Consider the following 22,544-nt stretch of genomic DNA (forward strand, 5'->3'; position numbering starts at 1 on the left):
TCCAGAGGGGAAAAAAAAACTTTGAATAAACTGGTGTTTTTTTTTCCTTTGGCCTACCCCTTTAACCTATACATTTTTAGAAATAATGAAAGATGAACAGCACAATCTTAAAAGAACATTCTCTATCATTGTTATTTAATGGGCTTTCCAGTCCTTACTGCCTGAAAAGTCATTGCAGTAGTGGTAGTTCACTTGGGCCACTAAATGTGTAGCCCATCAGTATACAGGTCCCACATCCCACCACAGGGTATGGCAAAGTTGGCACATCTGCAGTTATAGGAGTGGTCCAGTGTACAAAATTCAACTCCATTAGAGAGAGGTGATCTGTACTAGGAAGGATGAGCTGTTTGTCTATGAAACAAAATATGAAAAAATTAGGAACTACTGTGAGAGACTAAAAATTAAAGCAACTCTGTACCGGCACCTTGCTGTCCCTGAACCGCTGGCACCACACTGTAGAGGTAATCACGCCGCTCTTGGTTCAGGGGTTGGCCAGTCTCCTGGTGCCGGTATTTAAAAGAAAAACAACTTTTATTAATGTGACCCAGGAAGTCAAACTGGTGTGGCCCACAGCATCAGTGCCCTAGGCCTGCGGCGCCTCTTTCCCTGCCTTTCCTACCTTTCAGAATGCCCCTGGGCTGGATGGAGGCAAACCGGCCAACCCCAGAACCCGGGAACGATGTGAGTACCTCTACAATGTGGTGCTGGCGGTTCAGGGGCAGCAAGGTACTGGTACAAATGTGGTTCCGCCTTACGGTGGTCGACCAATCTTTTGTTAGGTGGTAAAGAGTGACGCCACTGCTGCAGTGGTCGGTCGAGATATAGCTCAGCCAGATGATAAAGTGTTGTGACGCCAGTGCCAGATGGGCACACAGGTATGGAGGCACACCTGCAGTTAGTTTAGAGTGGTGAATTATATCCTTTCCCCTGTGGTCGGTGACCTGCCGGGCTGTGAGAGGGTCCCTTGGGTACTTATCACGGTGGTCCGGAGTGGAGTTATGACCCACCCGGACTATCGGTACCGCCACCCACATAAAGGGGAGATGACCCAAGGATGTGGTATCTACTGTGTAGGTGCTGGAGCAATAACCACTGAGTCCCATTAGCATAAATAAATCTTCTTTACTATAGAAATACTTTGTTTAATAGCTGATAGCGGACTGTAGACTTGACAAGACAGGAGCTGTACTGAGGACCTTTAGAGTAGCAGAGCTGAGAGTAGTTCAGAGGAGTCTGTGCTGAAAGTCCAGAACAGTGGAGAGGAGTTTGTACTGCAGGTTAAGAGTAGCAGAGAGGAGTGTGTCGTGAGAGTCCCAACCCAGGGTAGAAGTAGAATACTGAAGACTTGAAAGTAGACGTTTACTTGTGCCCGTGTTTCGACCTTTGTCGCTATACCACCTTTTGCCCACCAGTGTCCGGTGACCCGTCCTGTGAGGGTTACACAAGCCCCAGAGCTCGTTACCTGGGTTGAGCAGAGTGGCCAAGATTTCCTGGTTACACCCACTCTGCGAGAGTGTGTAGGCTTCTAGCAACTTTACTCTATCCGAATAAGACTGACTAGTCTGGGTGTATACATCCTCCCCCCATGTGACAACTTCCTACAGGTGGTGTAATATCCCCTGTGAATGGTGGAGAAGAAAGTATAGAAAAGAAAGGAGCTCAGGGTTAGTTAGAGAAGAAGAGAAGGTCTTCATTGGTGTACAGATCACAATAAACAATAACCCTTTGGTTACCTGCAGCTGTGCAAAACATAAGTACAGTTACATACAATAGTGAAATCTTGTGGCAAAACTTAGGGACTACTTTATCACCACAGTTACTTGAAGTACAGACTTTTGTGAAGGGTGTATCATACTGGTAACACCCGTGGTGAGGCACCACACAAAGAAAGCACAGTATGACCTGCACAAAAGTTAGGAGAGGGAAAGAGGAGAGCCAGGACTAGATGTCAGCAATGTGTAATGGTAATTGTAGTCTGCTAGTCACATAGGCTGCTTTTGAGGCCATGGCTAGTATAGCTGTAAAGAGAGGGAGCACATTGGGAACAAAAGATGTTTAAGATGTAGGATTAGTGTTATACTGCTGCTTTGTGTGTAATGTCTATAAAGTCTTTTAAGTTTTTTTAATCTGAACTCCTAAATACCCCTTTACGTCTTCTGTCTGAGAGATCAATACTAATAGCAGCATGTAGTGTGTAGAGAGGGTGGGGGCCGACGTCCAGAAGTAATGCTTGTTGGGACGTACCTTAGGTATGTCCTAACAGATGTCTGTGCTTTTTATACAGATCTTAAATATTAATAAGGGGTAAGAAGTAGGGATGGTCCAAACCTGCCGAGGTTCGGGTTCGTACGAACCTGAACTCTCGGCAATGATTACTGCTGTTTGCCCACTGCGTGGAGAGGGTGGATACAGCCGGAGGACCGCCTGGAAAACTGGGATACAGCCATAGCCATAGCCTCGGCAGGTTCGGACCATCCCTAGTAAAAAGTAATCACGATGCAAGTATAAAATAGAGTTTTGCAAAATAAAAATAAAAGAATAAATATATTTATTATTTAAACATTTTGCACAAATCATTTCAATACTTAGTATTCAAAAACATCATGTGTTTGTGAAAACAAGAAATGCCTCGTTTGTTACGGGGTTTCATCTTCACTAAGAGGCCCCCATTACCGTATGTATACCTATCCGCTGTCCATTATAAATGAAGAATTTGCTATTGCCCATTGTATGAAAATATTTCAAGCAGGAAATTCTGGAATTGGGGAACAGGATTAAAATTACCTAAATGAACAACAAGGAAGCAATTACTCATTGTCACATTAACTTATGTAATGTATTTACACATAGCATTTACTAGAATCATCGACGCTCTGTGTTATATCTACCTATGGAGTCATCAATTACGCAGCTGTCGTAATGGCAGATTATAGTAACATATGCATTACAGGGGATGCCCCAAAGTGAGAAGGGATGGGAGAGAGATTCTAGCTAATGTAATCCCAGAGGTCTGAAGTAGGGATAGTCCGAACCTGCCAAGGTTCGGGTTCGTACGAACCTAAACTCTTGGCAATGATTCACGCTGTCTGCCCGCTCCATGGAGAGGGTGGATACAGCGGGAGGACCGCCTGGAAAACTGGGATACAGCCATAGCCATAGGCTGTATCCCAGTTTTCCAGGCAGTCCTCCCGCTGTATCCACCTGCTCCATGGAGCGGGCAGACAGCGGGAATCATTGCTGAGAGTTCAGGTTCGTACAAACCCGAACCTCGGCAGGCTCGGACCATCCCCAGTCTGAAGCGTGTGAAGTAAGCATTAAAGTAGAAGTTTTCATAGTATTCTAATAAAGATGGCACATGTATGAAGTATGTATATAGTTAACCCTCTCTCACTAACAGCACTCTGGGATATCTTAACCTCCATTATTTTACATTAAAGTATAGAAAAAAGCCCAAGGGGCATAAAGGTGAGCCTCAATGTCATTCACCATTAGCTATACTTTCACCAGCAGTATTACTCTTGCCTGTGTTATTTTTCTCTCTATTTTAAAGGGGGGTTTGACCAAAAAAATTTTCTTTAAAATCAACTGGTGCTAGGTATTGCTAGAGATTTGTAATTTACTTCTATTACAAAAATCTCAAGTCTGCCATTACTTATCAGCTGATGTATGTCCTGCAGGAGGAGACAGGATAGGAGGAAAACTGAGCCTGAACCTTTAGGCTATGTTCACACTACGTAAGTTCCGCAGAAATCACGGCAGTTGTTACAACAGCCGTGATTTCTGCGGTACCTATGTAGTGCTGCAGGCTGAGGGAATCCCGGATGGAGTGTATACACATAGTATACACTCCAGCCGGGATCCCTAGTGGTGCCGTAGTTCTCTTCGGCCGCTATTCATTGAATAGCGACCGCAGAAAACCCTGTCAGTTTAAACAATAGAGCGAGCTCCGGCCGAACGCTCCATTGTTTACTGTGGGGATTTCTGATGCTGGTGCGTACGGATGCGCTAAAGATCATCTGCAGTACGGCCAGGATGATCTCTTCTAAGACCGGCTGTTCCGTGACCTCGCCAGGTAACGCAATGGCCGGTCTCATACTACATGTGACCATAGCCTTAAGTGGGTAAAACAAAACAAGTGACGACAACAGTTTAACCCATTTCTTCCTTCAGCTGTGCTCTGTGCAGTATACACATAATAAGTAAAGTGACATCTAGTGGGGAAAACACACAACAAAATCTTCTTCATCCCCTCCTGTGTGAACCTGAGAGAGTTACCTTACCCAGGTGCAATAAGACTTAGTGGCACACCTGTGCTGGGACACTACATATGGAAAAGTAATATGGAAAATTTTAAGTGAATCTCTATTGCCAAACACTGCCCCAAGCCTCTGGTACCGTTCGGTAGTTCTTCTTAATCCATGTCTGGTCCCGGGCTTTTCTTGCCTCCTGGGGCTGGTATTTGGTAAAAAAAAAATCTTCTTTTATTCTGGTGGCACAGTGTCTAAGAGGCGGAGCCTAGGTCTGCAGCTCCTCTCTCCTCATCTTGCTTCTCTGTCAGCATGCCCCTTGGCTGGCTCTTCATTTCCGGCAGGCCTAGGCAACAGATGCTCTAGGCCCCTCCTCTTTGACACTGTGGTGCCAGAGTAGAAAATACTAAACCAAATACCAGCCCCAGGAGAGAAGGGAAGCCCGGGACCAGCCATGGTATGAAAACTACCAACCAGTATCAGGGGGTTGGGCGCAGTGTTGGGGATACAGATTCCCTTTAGTAAAACCCATAATCTACAATCATTAAAAAATATATACTTTATGCGAATCTGTCATTTCTACAAACCTTTGATGTGTTATAGCCACATAATCCCCAAAGAACGTTGCACAACTCATAGATGTATACTACAAAGTTTCAATCTTTATTTATACATATAAAATATGTTGCAAAATACCATGAAACAACCACAAAGATGTATTGACCAGATGGGTATGAACCGGTGAGGTATATATGTAAAGTAATGAGGCCAAAATTTAGAAAACTACTGTAGATGTATAAAGTGCAGTAGAGGCCTCTTTATCACCATCTGGTGGCCAAAGTTTATACCACAGCCACTGTGTTGCAATGGATACTAATAGGGGGAATCATATACAATATAAGGCTATGTTCACACTACGTAAGTTTCCGGCCGTAGCGCGCTCCGTATGTAGTTTGCGTACAATGGAAAGTATAGGATCTACGGCTGCACAGTTCACACTACGTAAGAACTTACGCCCGGATCGTATGCGGCGCCGTAAAAAATGAACCAGACCATTGTTTCGGGACGGAAATGCTGTAACTTACGCCCGTAGCGTAACATGCGGTCCCGTACGTAGTGGTGATTTCTTCTTTTTTACACTTTGATTTGCTGATCCAAAAGGTTCTGTGGGGTGTCCGGGGCTAGCCGAAGATATCCAAGTAAAAGACCGCTGTCAGATCGCTATGTACGCCGCTCGGGAAGCGTACGTAGCTTACGGGCGTAAGTTCGCGGACTGTACGTAGCCGGCCGCAACTTGCGTAAATCCCAGCCGGAGTTTTACACGTATATGTCGGCCCGTGAAAAATGTGCGACCGGACATATACGTAGTGTGAACATAGCCTAATAATTAAACAGTGCCTGCTCATGTACAGCAATGCATCAAATAGAAGAACCATATTAGATAATCCCCACAAATGAAATAACAATCTTGTCCAGAATAACGGATGCAATGTATCAACACAGTCCCAAAGGCTACCACAGCCCCACCGATGTCTTATCAACCACCAGACCGAAGAAAAAACAGCCCAATGCATGTTTCGCCTGCTTTGTCAGGAGTAGTGGACGGAATTATAATGGAGTCTATGTAGCTTCTGGCAATTGCGTAAATTCCACAGGCTTCATTATAATTCCTTCAATTGCTACATTAGCAGCGAGAGCGGAGATGGAGGGGTAGAGCGTGCGCTGCTAAGCACTTCTGTTCCTGAGTTCTCAGAACCTGGACCCCCCCATCAATAGAAACTTTTGACATGTGGGTATGACTTATCAGAAGTTTGTTGAGATTATAAGCACCCTTTAACATAAGCAATTCCTTTTTAAGGCTATGTTCACACAACATCAATATTAATGAAAAGGCGGGCGATTTTCATATTTAAAATAACGTCCGTTTTTGCTGTGATTTAACTGACTGCAATGGCAATTCATTGAAGTCAATTGGAAGACGGACGTCCAATGCACACAATGCATTGAATAACGGATGTTTTTACCGCAGACGTCAAACGTCGGACGTCTTTTGCAAACAGCGGGCGTTTTTTATTAGTTGTTCACACAGTTTTTCTTTTGTCATCGTTCTTTCTCCATTTTTTCTATTAAATTCAATGGACTTTTCAATTAAGCCGCACCCAAAGGGCAATTAGATACCCCAAATTAAAATAATGTGCAAACACCAGTCATTGCACTAAGGGGAGGCCAGGCTGCTAAATGACGTCCATTATTTTAGACTCAAAATAATGGGCATTATTTTAAACGGAGCTGAAAAAACGTTGTGTGAACATAAAGGATGTAGGGTTTTTTCACCTCCTCACCCTGTAAGAGCCATTAATAACTCTTATTTTTGCATCTTCAGGACCTGCTGTATTCTTGTAATTGTTGCTTTTGCAAAAATTTGTGAAACAAAAAGATTTTAGGGTGGAACTAAACAAACAAGGAAAACAAAAGGAGGCTGGCCTGTCAACCTTTATGCCTATGTATATGTATTACATCTATACACAACAATATATGCTGCTAAAAAAAACAACTAGATGCAATACACAGTAACTGATACACCTGAATGGCGCCACCTACTGGAAGAATCCAGGTAAGGAAAATATAAGAAAATATGTCTATATGCTTAATAATAATAATGCTTTTATTTGTATAGCGCACACAGATTCCGCAGCACTTTACATAGTTTCTTGCCAATTATTGCTCCAATTGTAATACACTATGGATTGGTTGCAACAGCAAGCCTCTAAGAACTACAAGTGACCTTAAAAAAAAAAAAAAGACAAATTTGGTCAGCTCTCCTAGAATGCCATTCACACTAGGCAGGAGCACTTTGCTATGGCTGAAGTTGCAAATGCACAAAAACACACAAAAAAATGCAGCAGCTCACCGCAGTGGCAAGATACAGACCCACTACAGACATGAAAATAGTTAAAAGCAGCCCCCCCCAACTGCCAAAAAAAACTTCCACAAAAATAATGAGGCTCTTGGTTACCATTTGAGAATGGCGTAAACTACCCCACCACGTTATGGTGGCCTCATACACGGGGCAGTCCTACACTGTACTACGGCCTCTCCATGGCATGAAATATGCCTATTCTCTGGGCATGCAAGATCTGTGCTCCTGCCTAGTGTGAATGGCGCTCTAGGAGAGCTGACCAAATTTGTATTTTTTTTTTTCTGTGTTCCAGATGGGGGAGTGGCTGCCTCTACTTGGTCGTGCACGCCATGGAGAGGCCATAGTACAGTGTAGGACTGCCCCGTTATGAGGCCACCAGGCTGCTTTTAACTATTTTCATGTCTATAGTGGGTCTGTATCTTGCCATTGCGGTGAGCTGCTGCATTTTTTGTGGTTTTTTTGTGTGTTTTTGTGCGTTTACAAGTGACCTTATGCTGTATCATCCCCTGAAGAAGCAGGTTTGGTGCAAAATGTACATCGGGCTCAGGTGGTTGCAGTGGTGCTGGTGGAGTATGGCAAATATCTCCAATATTATTCTATCAACTATGTATACACCTATTTGTCTACAATTACCCACTTGCCGCCTTGATTAATATGAGCTTTAGGACACCTGCTTAATGATACAGCATATAGACATATTTCACGTGTGTATTTCCAGTAGCCTGTATATGTAAGAGATATGTATGAGACAGAACTAGCACTAGAGAGAGAAGGAATCTATGTACAGTGTATAGTACTATCTCTCTCAGTACATATATTATACAGGCTTGTAGAAGTGTTTATAAGAAGTATGTCAAGCTCAAATAAGTAAGAAGGATACAATGGTGGGGACAGTGGAGAAGAAAATTCAGTGGACATTAGATCTCATACCACAATGTATTAGTGAGATCTGTGGAGCTGGGTGTGACGGATTATATTCTATACAGGCCATGGTAACTGGAGCTTCATCAAGGACCAGACTGCACTGTACTTTGGGATCCACACCTATCCTAAGGGTGAGAGCTATCCTATCCTACACCTATCCTAAGGGTGAGAGCTATCCTATCCTACACCTATCCTAAGATGGAGAGGTATCCTCCTACACCTATCCTAAGATGGAGAGTTATCCTCCTACACCTATCCTAAGATGGAGAGTTATCCTATCCTACACCTATCCTAAGATGGAGAGGTATCCTCCTACACCTATCCTAAGATGGAGAGTTATCCTATCCTACACCTATCCTTAGATGGAGATGTATCCTTTCCTATACCTATCCTAAGATGGAGAGGTATCCTCCTACACCTATCCTAAGATGGAGAGCTATCCTACACCTATCCTAAGATGGAGAGCTATCCTATCCTACACCTATCCTAAGATGGAGAGGTATCCTACTACACCTATCCTAAGATGGAGAGCTATCCTATCCTATACCTATCCTAAGATGGAGAGGTATCCTATCCTACACCTATCCTAAGATGGAGAGCTATCCTACACCTATCCTAAGACGGAGAGCTATCCTACACCTATCCTAAGATGGAGAGCTATCCTATCCTACACCTATCCTAAGATGGAGAGCTATCCTATCCTACACCTATCCTAAGATGGAGAGGTATCCTATCCTACACCTATCCTAAGATGGAGAGGTATCCTATCCTACACCTATCCTAAGATGGAGAGCTCCCTGACCCCTACAGGTTTGCATGCAGCAGTTATAGGTTGTCCTGAAGCCAAAGACAGGAGTTATGCAGTTTGCTCAAATTCCATTGATATTAATAGGAGATGAGTAAACAGTATAGCACAACAAGCCATGCTGCTGTTTTTCCGCTATTGCCGAGTTACAGAACCAGCATAGTCTGCAGTGCTTTGCTGTTCACACAACTGCCATTAACCTTTATTGGTATTATATAAACTGTGTGTAAGAGGCCGCTCAGCTGTTTTCAGGCTCTCTTAATCTTGAGAGTGTTGGGACCAGCAGATATGCCATTTATTATCCAGATGGGAATACTTCTAACTTGCTGAGCTGTAAATGTACAGAACGTTAAAGAGGTTGTCAAGGCTTTGAAAAACAGGAATGCTTTTTTTTTTTTTTTTCCAGAAACAGCATCTCTCCTGTTTCCAGTTACGGTTTGCAGCTCAGTTTTGAATTGTAATTTGAATTGTAAGATCACACAGGGGATAACCCCTTTAGGTCATTTTCTAAGGACATCTTCCCTCTATCAATGTAATGACACCAAAGTACCACAAGGTGTCACCTATGAAGCAATATAAGAATCTTGCACAGAAGTATAATGTGTCTATACATAAGTACCTGCAAATGAAAGCTACAGGCCACTTCTATGTCCTTTTTTCTTTTCTTACTTTTTATTCTACATAAAACATAATATTAGACCTGTACTTGTCAATGTAATAAAATTTTTCAGAAAGGATAGCAGAGGAATAGCACAATGCAGAACTATCTAAGAAGATTTTCCAATATTATTTAGTGCCAATTGCAGAAACAGATATGAAGACATGAGAGACAATACTGTTACAGAGGAAGGTGCAGATGATTGCTCCAAAATGTGCCCAGAAGGATTAAAGGGATATTCCCATCTCAACTAACAAGTTCTACTTGTAGGACCCATCAAGTTAAATATCTTTACAAATACATTTAGCAAACTTGTCTCTTTGTAGTTAAAGAGGTTGTCCAGCGAAAATCTTTTTCTTTCAAATGAACTTGTGTCAGAAAGTTATATAGATTTGTAATTTACTTCTATTAAAAAATATCAAGTCTTCCCATACTTAACAGCTGCTGTATGTCAGGCAAGAAATGTTGTTTTATTTTCATTCTGACACAGTGCTCTCTGCTGACATCTCTGGCTGAGACAGGAACTTTGTCTCAGTTTTCTATAAGTCCCCATAAAAAATCTCTCCTACTCTGGACAGTTCAAATAGCTAATAACTATTGGAAGACTTGAGATTTTTCAATGTAAGTATATTACAAATCTATATAACTTTCTGATAACAGTTGATTTGAAAGAAAAAAGATTTTTGCTGGATAACCCCTTTAGGGTACGTTCACACTTACCGGATCCGCAGCGTATTTTCTGCTGCGGATCCGCAGCAGATTTCATTTAAATAACTGAACACAGCATCAAATCTGCACCATCAAATCTGCTGCGGATCTGATCTTAATTGTTTTTAGACAAGGAATATTTAGTATATTGTTTTTCTACCTTTTTACCCTTTTATGCTTTTTATGTTTGTTTTTTTATGTGCAATTTGTTCTATTTGGTGTTAATAAAGGACAAACTTACTAAATACTGCATGACACATTTTTGACGCAGTTAGTTGAGGAATACTTAAGGCTGTTTTTTTTTTTTTTTAATCCTGCCACTGCAGTTTTTTGTGCCCAAACCAGAAAAGGATCCAACAGTAAAGATAAGTAAAGACAAGTCCTCCTTTATATTTCCCATCCCATTTGAATCCATTTCTGGTTTTGGCACAAAAACTGCAGATTCAGTTAAAAAAAAATGCTGTGTGTGTTTGCAGCCTAGGGGCTGGTAGTTTATTTATTCTTAAAGGGAACCAATCACCCAGAAAATCAATGTAAAGACAAGGATATGTGCTGATAGATCACCCAGCACACTTCCCAAATATGCCCCTGTAACCTCTGTGCCCCCCTCAATTAGACAGTAATCTTACTTTGTTCAGGTCACGCGCTGTATGTAAATTTTTGCTAACTAGTCCTGGTGGGCGTATGTAGTCCTGGTGGGCGTATGTAGTCACGGTCCGGGGGCGTATCTAGTCACGGTCCGGGGGCGTATGTAGTCACGGTCTGGGGCTGTAATCACGCCCAGAGGGGCATGATTCGGAGGCTTGCGGTCCAGTGACGTCATCCGGCGGCTTGCGTTCCGCGTCGCGGCCGCGCTGACGTGTTCGGGAACCCGCGCATGCGCAGTACGTCAGCGTCGTCTCCCGCCGTACTGCGCATGCGCGGGTTCCCGAACACGTCAGCGCGGCCGCGACGCGGAACGCAAGCCGCCGGATGACGTCACTGGACCGCAAGCCTCCGAATCACGCCCCTCTGGGCGTGATTACAGCCCCGGACCGTGACTACATACGCCCCCGGACCGTGACTAGATACGCCCCCGGACCGTGACTACATACGCCCACCAGGACTACATACGCCCACCAGGACTACTTAGCAAAAATTTACATACAGCGCGTGACCTGAACAAAGTAAGATTACTGTCTAATTGAGGGGGGCACAGAGGTTACAGGGGCATATTTGGGAAGTGTGCTGGGTGATCTATCAGCACATATCCTTGTCTTTACATTGATTTTCTGGGTGATTGGTTCCCTTTAAGCTAAAATTGTGTAAAGAGGGTATACAATATACCACATTATACCAGAGGCTGCTTCTCCATATTTTCTAAGACAGCGTGATCATGCTTATCTTTTTATTTTTTATGCACAAATATAAATAAATCATCCACTAGGGGGAGCATGTGTATAGAGATATAATATTCTGTAATTAAGGCCCCACTTTACTCAGCATATCCTGCCAGGCACTGTACATGCATTTATTTCCCACTGATAATAGTCAGCCCTTTTTGCTACTTATTATTACCAACAATCTGCACCTTACAGTGTTGTTACAGTAGCCATGAATCTGGTAACCACCTGGTCAGCATGTTTTGTATGTTCTTGTGGATGACACTTTTTAGTATGGGGTGTGGTTGTCACATGTATGTGTCATATTTATAAGGTGTGTGTGATGTGTCCTACACTGTCAGCCAGCCGGTCAGACCAGCTTATTGCAGTTAGTCCAGTTACAAGATTTTTAGACCAGTTTATGATTTTTTTATATATTTATATTAACGTAAATATTTTATCGTAGATGCTTATATGAAAGATGACTGCCGCAGACAGAGCAAATATTTTACTGTCCCTGATGGTTACAGGGATAGTCTAGCCCTCTATTAGGGCCATATTACATGATCCAACACTCGCTGAAAGCAAGCATTGGTCTGTTAGATTAGCGCTTACAGAGCCTATTACACAGCTAGATGATTGTGCAGCCCTTGCTGTGTACATAGAAGATAATAAAGTTATTACTTACCTCTCCAGACAACCCCACAGTTTTCCCATCTGTTCCCCATTCACCACAGCCGCCGCTAAAGTTTATAAACCTGTCTGTGCAGTGACAGGCCTCTCAGCCAATCACTGGCCAAGACAGGACAGCACCGCAGTCAGGGATTGGCTGGGCTGCCTGTCACTTCAGAAACGGCTTCAGAACCTTCAGCAGTGGCTGTGGTAAGTGGGGAACAGACAGGAAAACACTGGGGTAGGCTGGAGAGGTAAGTAATAACTTTATTATTTTCTATACACTTTCATCAGCCGCGGACCTTCAGACACACCTTCTATTACACAAAACAATGCGCAGATGGTCGATGATTTTTACACTAGCTGACAGACAACGATCAGCCGATGATCGCATAGAAAACCTCTACTTCTCTGGACAGTTCCTGTCATGGACAGAGGTGGCAGCAGAGAGCACTGTTTCTGGAAAGAATACACCACTTCCTGCAGAACATAAAGCAGCTGATAAGTACTGGAAGATTTGAGATTTTTAAATAGAAATTATTTACACAGCTGTATAACTTTCTCAAAGCAGTTGATTTCCTAAACAAGTTTAATGGTTTATTTTCACCAGAGTACCACTTTAAGACAACCAAAATGCAGCCGCGGTGTCCAAAACCCCTTGCGATTCTATTGAACTGAACTTTGATTACCCTAGAACCCTATGCACGTAAGTAACTGCACTTCTCACAGTGGACAGCTTCAATAACAACTGCAAGCAACTTGATAATCTCATAAAAGTAGCATATACATGAAGCTCCCTGTATTCTTATGCACAGTAACTTTCTTATTACTTCACACAACAGCTGACATCTTAGATCTATAAGCCTGCATTGAGCTGCATCTATTGAGGCTCTTGAGGCCTCCTACCTGACCAATGTTTGAATACGCAGTAATAAATCATAGAAGATACTAGGAGGAGTGTTATGTATCCATAGGAACTCCAAGCACCACCATATGGTGTCTCTGTATGGTAGCTGCATTTTTCCATAGAATCAATCCCTTTGGGGGAGAATATAATGTTAATACAGCAAGAATTTGTGAGGAAAAAAACTTTGTATAATACTGAAGGCAGATGGAGGTACCATGCATAGATGTGTATTATGTTGTATTACAGAACCGCACAACAAGCATCTGTAATAAGGCCAAGAGCAAAAAGGTCTAAAAGGGATTGTAGAATTGGTGTTTCAATTGGCCATTTGTTATACATTCAATAAGATGTGGGATCTAATTTTTCACTGGCACCACCGCACTTGTTTATGGCGATTTTACATTTTGGACCTGTGCACTGCTAGAGTATAATAAAATAAATTGTGCCCCCACACAGTAATATAGCCTTCTTTGTGCCCCCACACAGTAATATAGCCTTCTTTGTGCCCCCACACAGTAACATGGCTCCCTCTGTGCCCCCACACAGTAATATAGCCTTCTTTGTGCCCCCACACAGTAACATGGCTCCCTCTGTGCCCCCACACAGTAATATAGCCTTCTTTGTCCCCCCACACAGTAATATAGCCTTCTTTGTGCCCCCACACAGTAATATAGCCTTCTTTGTGCCCCCACACAGTGATATAGCCTTCTTTGTGCCCCCACACAGTAATAAGGACTTTTACATGGTATCATGGTCCTCTTTGTTTCCCCATTGGCTCCCATGCTGAGTGCTGGGTCCTCCTCCTGCTGGTAGGGGGCAAACTCTTGTAGGCTACAGGCCTAAAGCATCCTGAAGCCTACAACTAAATGTTGATAGTTTAATGGTTATCAGTATGACAGATTGTGGCTAGTTAGGATGGCCATATACATTATTCATGGTAACTTCTGATGAAGCACAAGGTTACCACAAGCTGCTACCACATGCGGTTACCGCTGCTCATTTGCACTGTGAATGGGACCCTTAGTGGCAACATCGATCAATATGTGTCTCAGGTGTTTAACCAGCTTAAAGGGATTATTCAAATATATAAAGTTATCCCCTATCCAGAGGATAGGGGTTTACAAGCAGACTGGTAGGGGTCCAAATGCTGGGAACCAAACTAATCCAAAGAAAAGAGGACATATTCTCTTTTTTATTCTCTATGGGGTTGCCAAACACTGTCCAGTTCAGCAGGGATCCCCACCAAACAGCTAGTTATCGTCCATATTGTGGATAGGAATTAACAGTTGATCTTGCTACAACCCCTTTAAGGCATATGCTCAGCATCTAATTTGATGTATAATAGTGTCATCTGATTATCTCCACATTAAGGCTATGTTCATTCCATTGACTTCTATTCAAATTCCGTAATAATTGACATTATTTAAAAAAAAAAAAAAGTGGAGGCCTTTTCTCTCTCTTTTTGCAGTGGATTTTTAGCAAATCCGCTGTGATACTCGGTACCATTACAGTCTATGGATTTTCGCTGCAAGAATATAGTGATGGCCTTGGTTAACTATTTAACTGCCATGGGGTTGAAATAATAATGAACCAATGCCTACCTGCCCATGAACCCCCGGCGTGCTCCTGCTTCAGTCTCTGGGTCTCTGCAAATTGACAGCCCACAGATGATGTTACCCCCATATTTCTGTTGCCATTTAGTCCCATACAATGGGGTTAATCTGTGTTCTGCTATTTGACAGTTTCCATGTGTAAATGTTAATAAGCAGCATGTCTCTTTTCTGCATGCAGATATTGATATAGATTTTAGCACTAAATAGCCGGGTGACTGGGGCCCGAATATAGAGTATCAGAATATACAGTCATTAAGGTGGCCCCCGCCCATTTTGCCGATGTGCCTCCACAGGCCGGTATAATGTACTAAATGTAAATGATGGTATAGCTGCAGGCAGGCGTCTGTATAATAGGGCCAGCCTATTGCACTGGATAGGTCTGTACGGCTCCTGTTGGCTCTGTGGCCATGTTAAGACATGTTTGTATCCCTACACATCAAGGGAGTATTCCTAACAATTGCTGATAATTATACTCCCCGCTCCTGGCTACCCACATGATGGGAGAACTCGTGTTCCCAGAGCGCTGTGTGACTGGCACATTCTGCAAGGCTTAAAAATAATTTATAGTTTTACATAACTGAGGATTCACCTAACAACTTCCAACTTGTGTTGTAGGATGAGCGTGTCAGCATTACTGACATCGGGGGCTTATGGCCGACTGCCGCCTCTTGTATGCCTGCAAGAAGTGAAAATAACAATCATGGAGGCATGTTTCTACAACTGTAGGTGATACTATAATAAAGGAGGTGTATAAAATGAGGGGACCTGAGCTGGAATTTATAGAGGTAATGTATCTTTAAGACCAATTACATACAGCTAAGGCTAGGTGGTCTCTCCTGATGTAACCTGGCCCTACACGTTAGGTCGAAGTACAGTGGTGCCTTGGATTATGAGCATAATTCGTTCCGGGTCTGTGCTTGTAATCCAAATCCACTCTTAAACCAAAGCAAATTTTCCCATAAGAAATCATAGAAATGCAGACAATTGGTTCCACACCCCAAACATAATGATTTATTATTCTGAAAAACATGTAAAACAGACGAAACAAACATTCAGCAGAATATTTGATATAAGTAACTGTACAGTAATGGAGAGGATGGGAAACACAAGGGCTGACAGACTGCAGGGGGCATGAAGGAATGAGCAGGACAGATGTGGGCACATACACGCAGCACTCCAGGGAGAAAGGGGTTACAGCTATGGAGAGGTTACCTCCACAGTCCTGTCCCCTGATGCAAGCCCCAGCCTGACGTCAGGGCTGTAATAACAGCTGCTGCTGCCCTAGGAACTAAACCTCAAGACGCCCCATCTACACGCACCTATTGGCAATACCAGACCTGACCAATACCACCATACCCCCCACCCCCCTGGAAAAGACACCAGATTTACTGGCAAGTCTGAACGGGAGGAGGGAAACTAAAAAAAATTTAACAAAAAAAAAAAAAGTTTTTTCTGTCTCCCTGGTGCTGCCCCCCTGCAAGGTGCTGCCCTAGGCACCAGACCACGGGTGCCTAGTGGTAAATACGGCCCTGCCTGACGTGGATCTGCTATGATTTGGAAGGTGAGGGAGACTTCCTGGGTCAGAGTACAGGGCTGTAGACCCCGCTATGCAGACCATGGCCGTCCTTCACTCGTGCTCCCACCCAGTACAGGGGGCTCTTAAACCGAGTCACAATTTTGAAAAACTGTGAGCTCTTAAACCAAAACGCTCTTAAACCAAGTTACTCTTAAACCAAGGTACTGTATTTGTATTTCGGTCCTAAATCAAGCTCTGTTTCTATTTCCCTGCCAGATTTCCCAAGAGGTGCATGCCTCAAATCAACTGGTGTCAGAATGTTATGTAGATTTTTAATTTGCTTCTGTATAAAAGTTTCAAGTCTTACAGTACTTATCAGCTGCTGTATGTCCTGCATGAAGTGGTGTATTCTTTCCAGTGTGACGCAGTGCTCTCTGCTGCCACCTCTGTCTGTGTCAGGAACTGTCTAGAGCAGTAGAAAATTCCCATAGAAACCCTCCAGCTCTGGACAGTTCCTGTCATGGACAGAGGTGGCAGCAGAGAGCACTGTGTCAGACTGGAAAGAATACACCACTTCCTGCAGGACATACAGCAGCTAATAAGTATGGGACTTTTAAACAGAATATAATTACTAATCTATATAACTTTCTGATACCAGTTGATCTAAAAGAAAATATGTTTTGCTGGAGTCTCCTTTTAAGTATAATGCAGAAGACCCGGGGGACAGACACTGAAATTCCTGCAGGCAAAAGAGAGTGAAATGAAAATACACAAGCTACAACCACATATATTTTGTGTCTGCCTCCACTGTGATATTAGTATGGCTCCCTTCTTTACAAAGCTTGGTCACTTCCCCTTTACCTGCAGACAATGGAATAAAACATTGGCCGGTCAGTAGGAGTTACCCAAGAGTCTGAAATATGTTCCTATCAGGGAAGCCCCATCTGCCGATAGACTTGATATGTGACTTCTGTCTGGTGTATCAGACACCTGCTTTCCTGATTCAGGCAGCAGATGGTTAGACTGGATTCTTTATGTGTCCTCTATTTGCCTGAGATTTTTCAGACAGCGTCATATGTCAATTTGTGATTAGATTTTCTATTCGGTTCTTTATGGGGATTCGTGCCTCTTCATCACTGAATTGTAATGGAAGCATTTCCTTACTTTTCCTCCTTGAGATAAAGGCAGCGTGCTGTCCACAATACAGAGAAATGGCTTTCCTATACACGGACAGCAGGATTTATTTTGGTGATAATTCACAATGATAAGGTAGAAAATGCTGCTGCCTTTCAGGCTGTTGAAATCACATTGGAAAAAAATTATTTAGGAAATTATTTTTACCCTGGATTTACAGGAAAGATGTCTCAGCTTCCATGGGTCCTCTGCTCCTATATAACTGCATGGGCCTAGGCAAAAGCATTTTCCAAATATCAACTATTTAGCCAGTGAGATAGATTCACCCCGATCATGGTACAGCACATATTGTTACAGTGCCTCATATGGGAAATGGGGTTTTAGCTTTTAGATACTATTATTGTAACAAAAAGCATATTTTAATAGGTTGTCTAGGAATACAAATTGTTTATACAGGGTGGTCCAAAAGTAGGTGGCAGAAAATAATAGCATTTATTTATTACATTTAGGGTAGCTTCACACAGGACGGATCACAGTGGAAATCTCACTGCAAATTTAGCAGTGAGATCCTCTACAATCTAAGATCCTGGCAGCTCCTACTGAATACATACTTGCAGCAGATCTTTCAGACTTTTGGACCACCCTGTACGTATATGGCTGGTTGTCTCCGCTCTTACTGTGGTGTGTTGTCCCCACAGGAACTGTGTGAGGTGAGACAGCTCCTGAAAGGGAATGTGTCATCAGAATATGACCTCTTGTTTAAATTAAGTTTTACTAACTCTATTTTAAAATTTCTACAGATCATTTCCCATCAGTGCCCTCCTTATCATCATAGACAGCAGTACAAGGAAAGTGTATAGATAAGATAGGCACACATAATGGCTATGTTCACACAATGTATTTTTGAAGACAGCAATCTTATGATAATTAGGGCCACAAATATTAATATTATTAATAATATTATTATCAAAAGATAGAAGGATGTCGCTTGCGGTCAAAATGACGTCGTCCAAAAAGATGGATGTAAACAGAGCCATAAGCTGTTGTTCACAATCTTGATCCTGTCCAATGACATCTATAAAGGTTGCTGAGCATGGTCAGAAGCATTTCTCATTTATTTGAATTTCAAGTCATACTCACTTCCCCATACCCCCCACATCTGCCAGTTCCTGCTTATCACATCTTCTTCATTGTCCCACGTGACGCAGCCCCTTTAAGTATCTCTGATTCATTTTAGACAGGTCTCATAACAATAAGCTGATCACAGAGAGTCATCAGCCGTTAGGGGCAATGGAGAAACATTACTCAGCTGCCACTGTATGTGCACCTTCACCTGTATCTGCAATCTATGTTCTAAGACCTTTCTATCATAGATTATACTAATCTTTTACATTACCCTATCTGCATCATTAAGCCTTTGGCACCCATGATTGATTCACCAGGTATCTATCACTTCTGGTAGGTACTAACCACTGCATATCGGAATTAACTTGTAAGACCTACAATTCTGGAGATGCTTTTACTAACTATTACAGGCAACACAATTTGGCCCTTGTCAAAGCCACTCAGATCCATACCCTATAGGGTCTTATAAATGGACATGGGGCATGCATCAGTTTGTTGCGGAGGCAATGGTGGCTCTGCCATATAAGAACACTATGGGGGGGGGGGGGGGGAGATTTATCAAAGGGTGTAAAATTTAGACAGGTGCAAACTGCCCATAGCAACCAATCACAGCTCCTCTTTCCTTTCACCAGAGCTGGAAGCTGAGCTGTGATTGGTTGCTGTGGGCAGTTTGCACCAGTCTACATTTTACACCCTTTGATAAATCTTCCCCTATAACTTCATGGCACATTGTAGGAGGGGATTTTACATTGGTTCCCAGGAGTATCATGTAACACCGCTGCTAGTATGACAAGTTGTGTAATTAACATTATTAACAATAATCTCAGAAATGTAGTGAAATAGGGAATTGTGTGGTTTTGGGTTTCACTCTGATGAAAAGGGGCTTTCCATGGTGATAGGGGCTTTCCATGAGACCAGTTTATGGGTCCTTTACATAATTCATAGTAATTGAGGACACCAAGGGGTTTAGAACATTACAGTTGCTTTCTCTCAAAAACAGTGTTTGGTATTGCAGATCATGCCAGAAATGCCATACCAGATACAACCCAAGGACACGTTCTTTATGAAGAAAAATGACACTGAAGGGGTATGGTTAGAATTCAGGGGACCCCAGAACAAAGTCAGGAAAAGCCCCCCCCCCCCGCATCCCTTTTCCTAACTAACTAACTAACACTAGGGCCCTATTACACCAACAGATTGTCCGACAGATTTTTTTAAGCCAAAGCCAGGAGTGGATTTGACAAGAGGAGAAATCTCAGTATTTCCTTTATTACCTGTTCTCTGTTTATAGTCCATTCCTGGCTTTGGCTCAAAAAAATCTGTCAGATAATCTGTTGGTGTAATAGGGCCCTAAGGGTACTATTACATGTAACAGTCATCGGCCAAATCATCCCTATCCGGCCGATTATCGTTCCGTGTAATAAAGACTGATCATTGATATAGGTTCTGATCTATAATCATCAGGCGCCGACCGCGCACCGCTACGTGTAATAGCAGTGTGCGGCCGACGCTGACGATATGCAAAGAGGAATACATACCTATCCAGGCTGCAGGGCTCCTCTTCCTCTGTGCTTCTCCCCGGGTTCCGCACGCTGCAGCTTCAGAGCAGCCTGTCTCAGCTGGCAGGCCACTCAGCCAATCACAGGCCGGAACCGCCGCGGCCAGTTATTGGCTGAGCAGCCTGTCAGCTGAGACAGGCTGCTCTGAAGCTGCTTCTGCATGCGGGACCCGGGGAGAAGCACAGAGGAAGAGAAGCTCTGCCACCTGGACAGGTAATGTATACAGTTTAAACAAGGGCTGCAAGGACATTGGTAATGATGTCCCTGCAGCCCTTGTTAAATGATTATCGGGCCGTGTAATAGGCCCAGTAAACAAGCGCCAAACTAGCAGATTAGCGCTCGTTTACAGGTATTATCAGGCCCCCATCGGCCCATGTAATACCACCCTAACAGCAGCAAAGGAGAAACCAGAGGACCCGCTCTTGTGTACAAAAAAAGGAACCGTATATCAATCTGCTCTTGGAATGATCCTGTATTTACTACTGATCCAGGTGCAGTATGCCAATATATGGCAAGCGTGTTAAGGCCACTAGCACAGTGTGTAAGAGCACCTTTTACTTGCAATCAAGTGTGCCAGCGCACAGGTTGTGTATATATGTGGATAAAATACTGAGGTGGTTCTAATTTGGGGTGTGTAATCATTATAATTATCAATGAGACACAAAATATCTATATTCTCTGAACAGAGTAGAGTCCTGTACACAAGTGATCCATTACAGCTGTCACTTATGGTTTTCACTTATGCTGCGTTTACACAGAACGATTATCTTTCGAATTTTCGCAATAACGATCACATTTGAGCGATAATCATTCCACATAAGCACAGCAAACGATCAAGCGATGAGCGAGAAATCGTTCCTTTTGATCTATCAACATGTTCCCAAATTATTGTTGGCAAAAAATTTGCAGATCGCTTTGCGTAAACAGTCTTTCAAAGATTCACCCTATGTGAAAGATGGCCTTAAGCCATCTTAAAAACGATCGCAATAACGATTTTTCTTAAAAATTTTCTAACAATTTTTCTAACAATTTATTCGTCTAAACGCTGATCGTTATAAAAATCAAATCGTTGTTTCAAATATCGTTAAACGATCAATTGGGCGAATTATCGCTCCATGTTAACGCAGCATTACATAGTTACATTAGGTTGGGCACTTGCTTCCCTGGAGGAGAGGAAGATGTAAGACGGGTGTTGTCTCCAAACCTGATTCTGGTGAAGCTCAAGGGTAATTAAGAGAGAATTGATAGAATGGAAGATGAATAACCACATTGTAGATGTTTGTAAAAAAAAGAATAAATCATTACCCCTAAAGGCTTTGAAGGACAAAGGAAGACATGTACATACTAATACAACATACTTAGATACTAATGTTAGTGTCTCAGTAACAGCTTCACAGGCCAAGTCTAAACATATAGGACCAACCGGCCTAGCTTGCTTTACTGCTTATAACCTATGACTGTACATAAAGGTTGTTGTGCAGTAATCCGCTGTACATGACTTTGAGGACCTAATGAAATGTGGATATACTATAGCTATAAAAAAAAAGCCTATAAACCTCTTCACCTTTATCTTTTGACTATATGATAGTGAGTGACATTGAGCAAGCTTATTAACAGCTAAGTGACTCCTGGAGTGAAGAGCACAGTATATTATATCTTGTTATATCACACCCAATAACATTTATATATTCTGTACCACAAACTATAAACCAGGCGTGGATAAATGTGAGCCTGACCTGAGGCGGTTTAGCGGTGCATAGAGGACACAGCAGCTAATTTCTTCTATATCCCTATATTTTTAGATGCTTGAATACTCTCATAATAATTTCAGCAACTACAGTCAGTCCTTATTGCTCATGCTCCTCAGCCATACAGGACTGCGCTGCTCCTCTCTTCGGTGTATATTAGCTGTCATGGAGGGTGTATGCCCTACACTAAACAATAGCACTGACAAAGTCTCATGAGTCGTCGTTATGTCATTCATTAAGGTGGAATTCAATAGAAATGAATGGTGACAGGTTCAAATAGACATATACCTATAAAGAAAAGTGTTTGATAACCTGTATTTAAAATTAGCTCCTCCATTTGTTAAATTTACATTAAAGCTAGATTGCTGGGACTGTAATATTGATAGGCTGTCCCTAGGATAGGCCATCAATATCTGATCAAAGTCCCCTTTAGTCATACCACAGTACAGTGATTGTGACTGTGCCTGGTCTTTTTAGGCTACATTTACACCCACAGATAATTGACTGATTTTCTGACAGATTTTTGAAGCCAAACCCAGGAAGAGATTTGAAAAGAGGAGAGATCCCAGTATTTGGTTTATGACTCTGTTTATAGTCTGTCCTGGTTTGGGCTTCCAAAATCTGTGAGATAAATTGGTCAATTATCT

The sequence above is a fragment of the Dendropsophus ebraccatus genome, chromosome 4 (genome assembly GCF_027789765.1).
Source record: "Dendropsophus ebraccatus isolate aDenEbr1 chromosome 4, aDenEbr1.pat, whole genome shotgun sequence".
Lineage (NCBI taxonomy): Eukaryota > Metazoa > Chordata > Amphibia > Anura > Hylidae > Dendropsophus > Dendropsophus ebraccatus.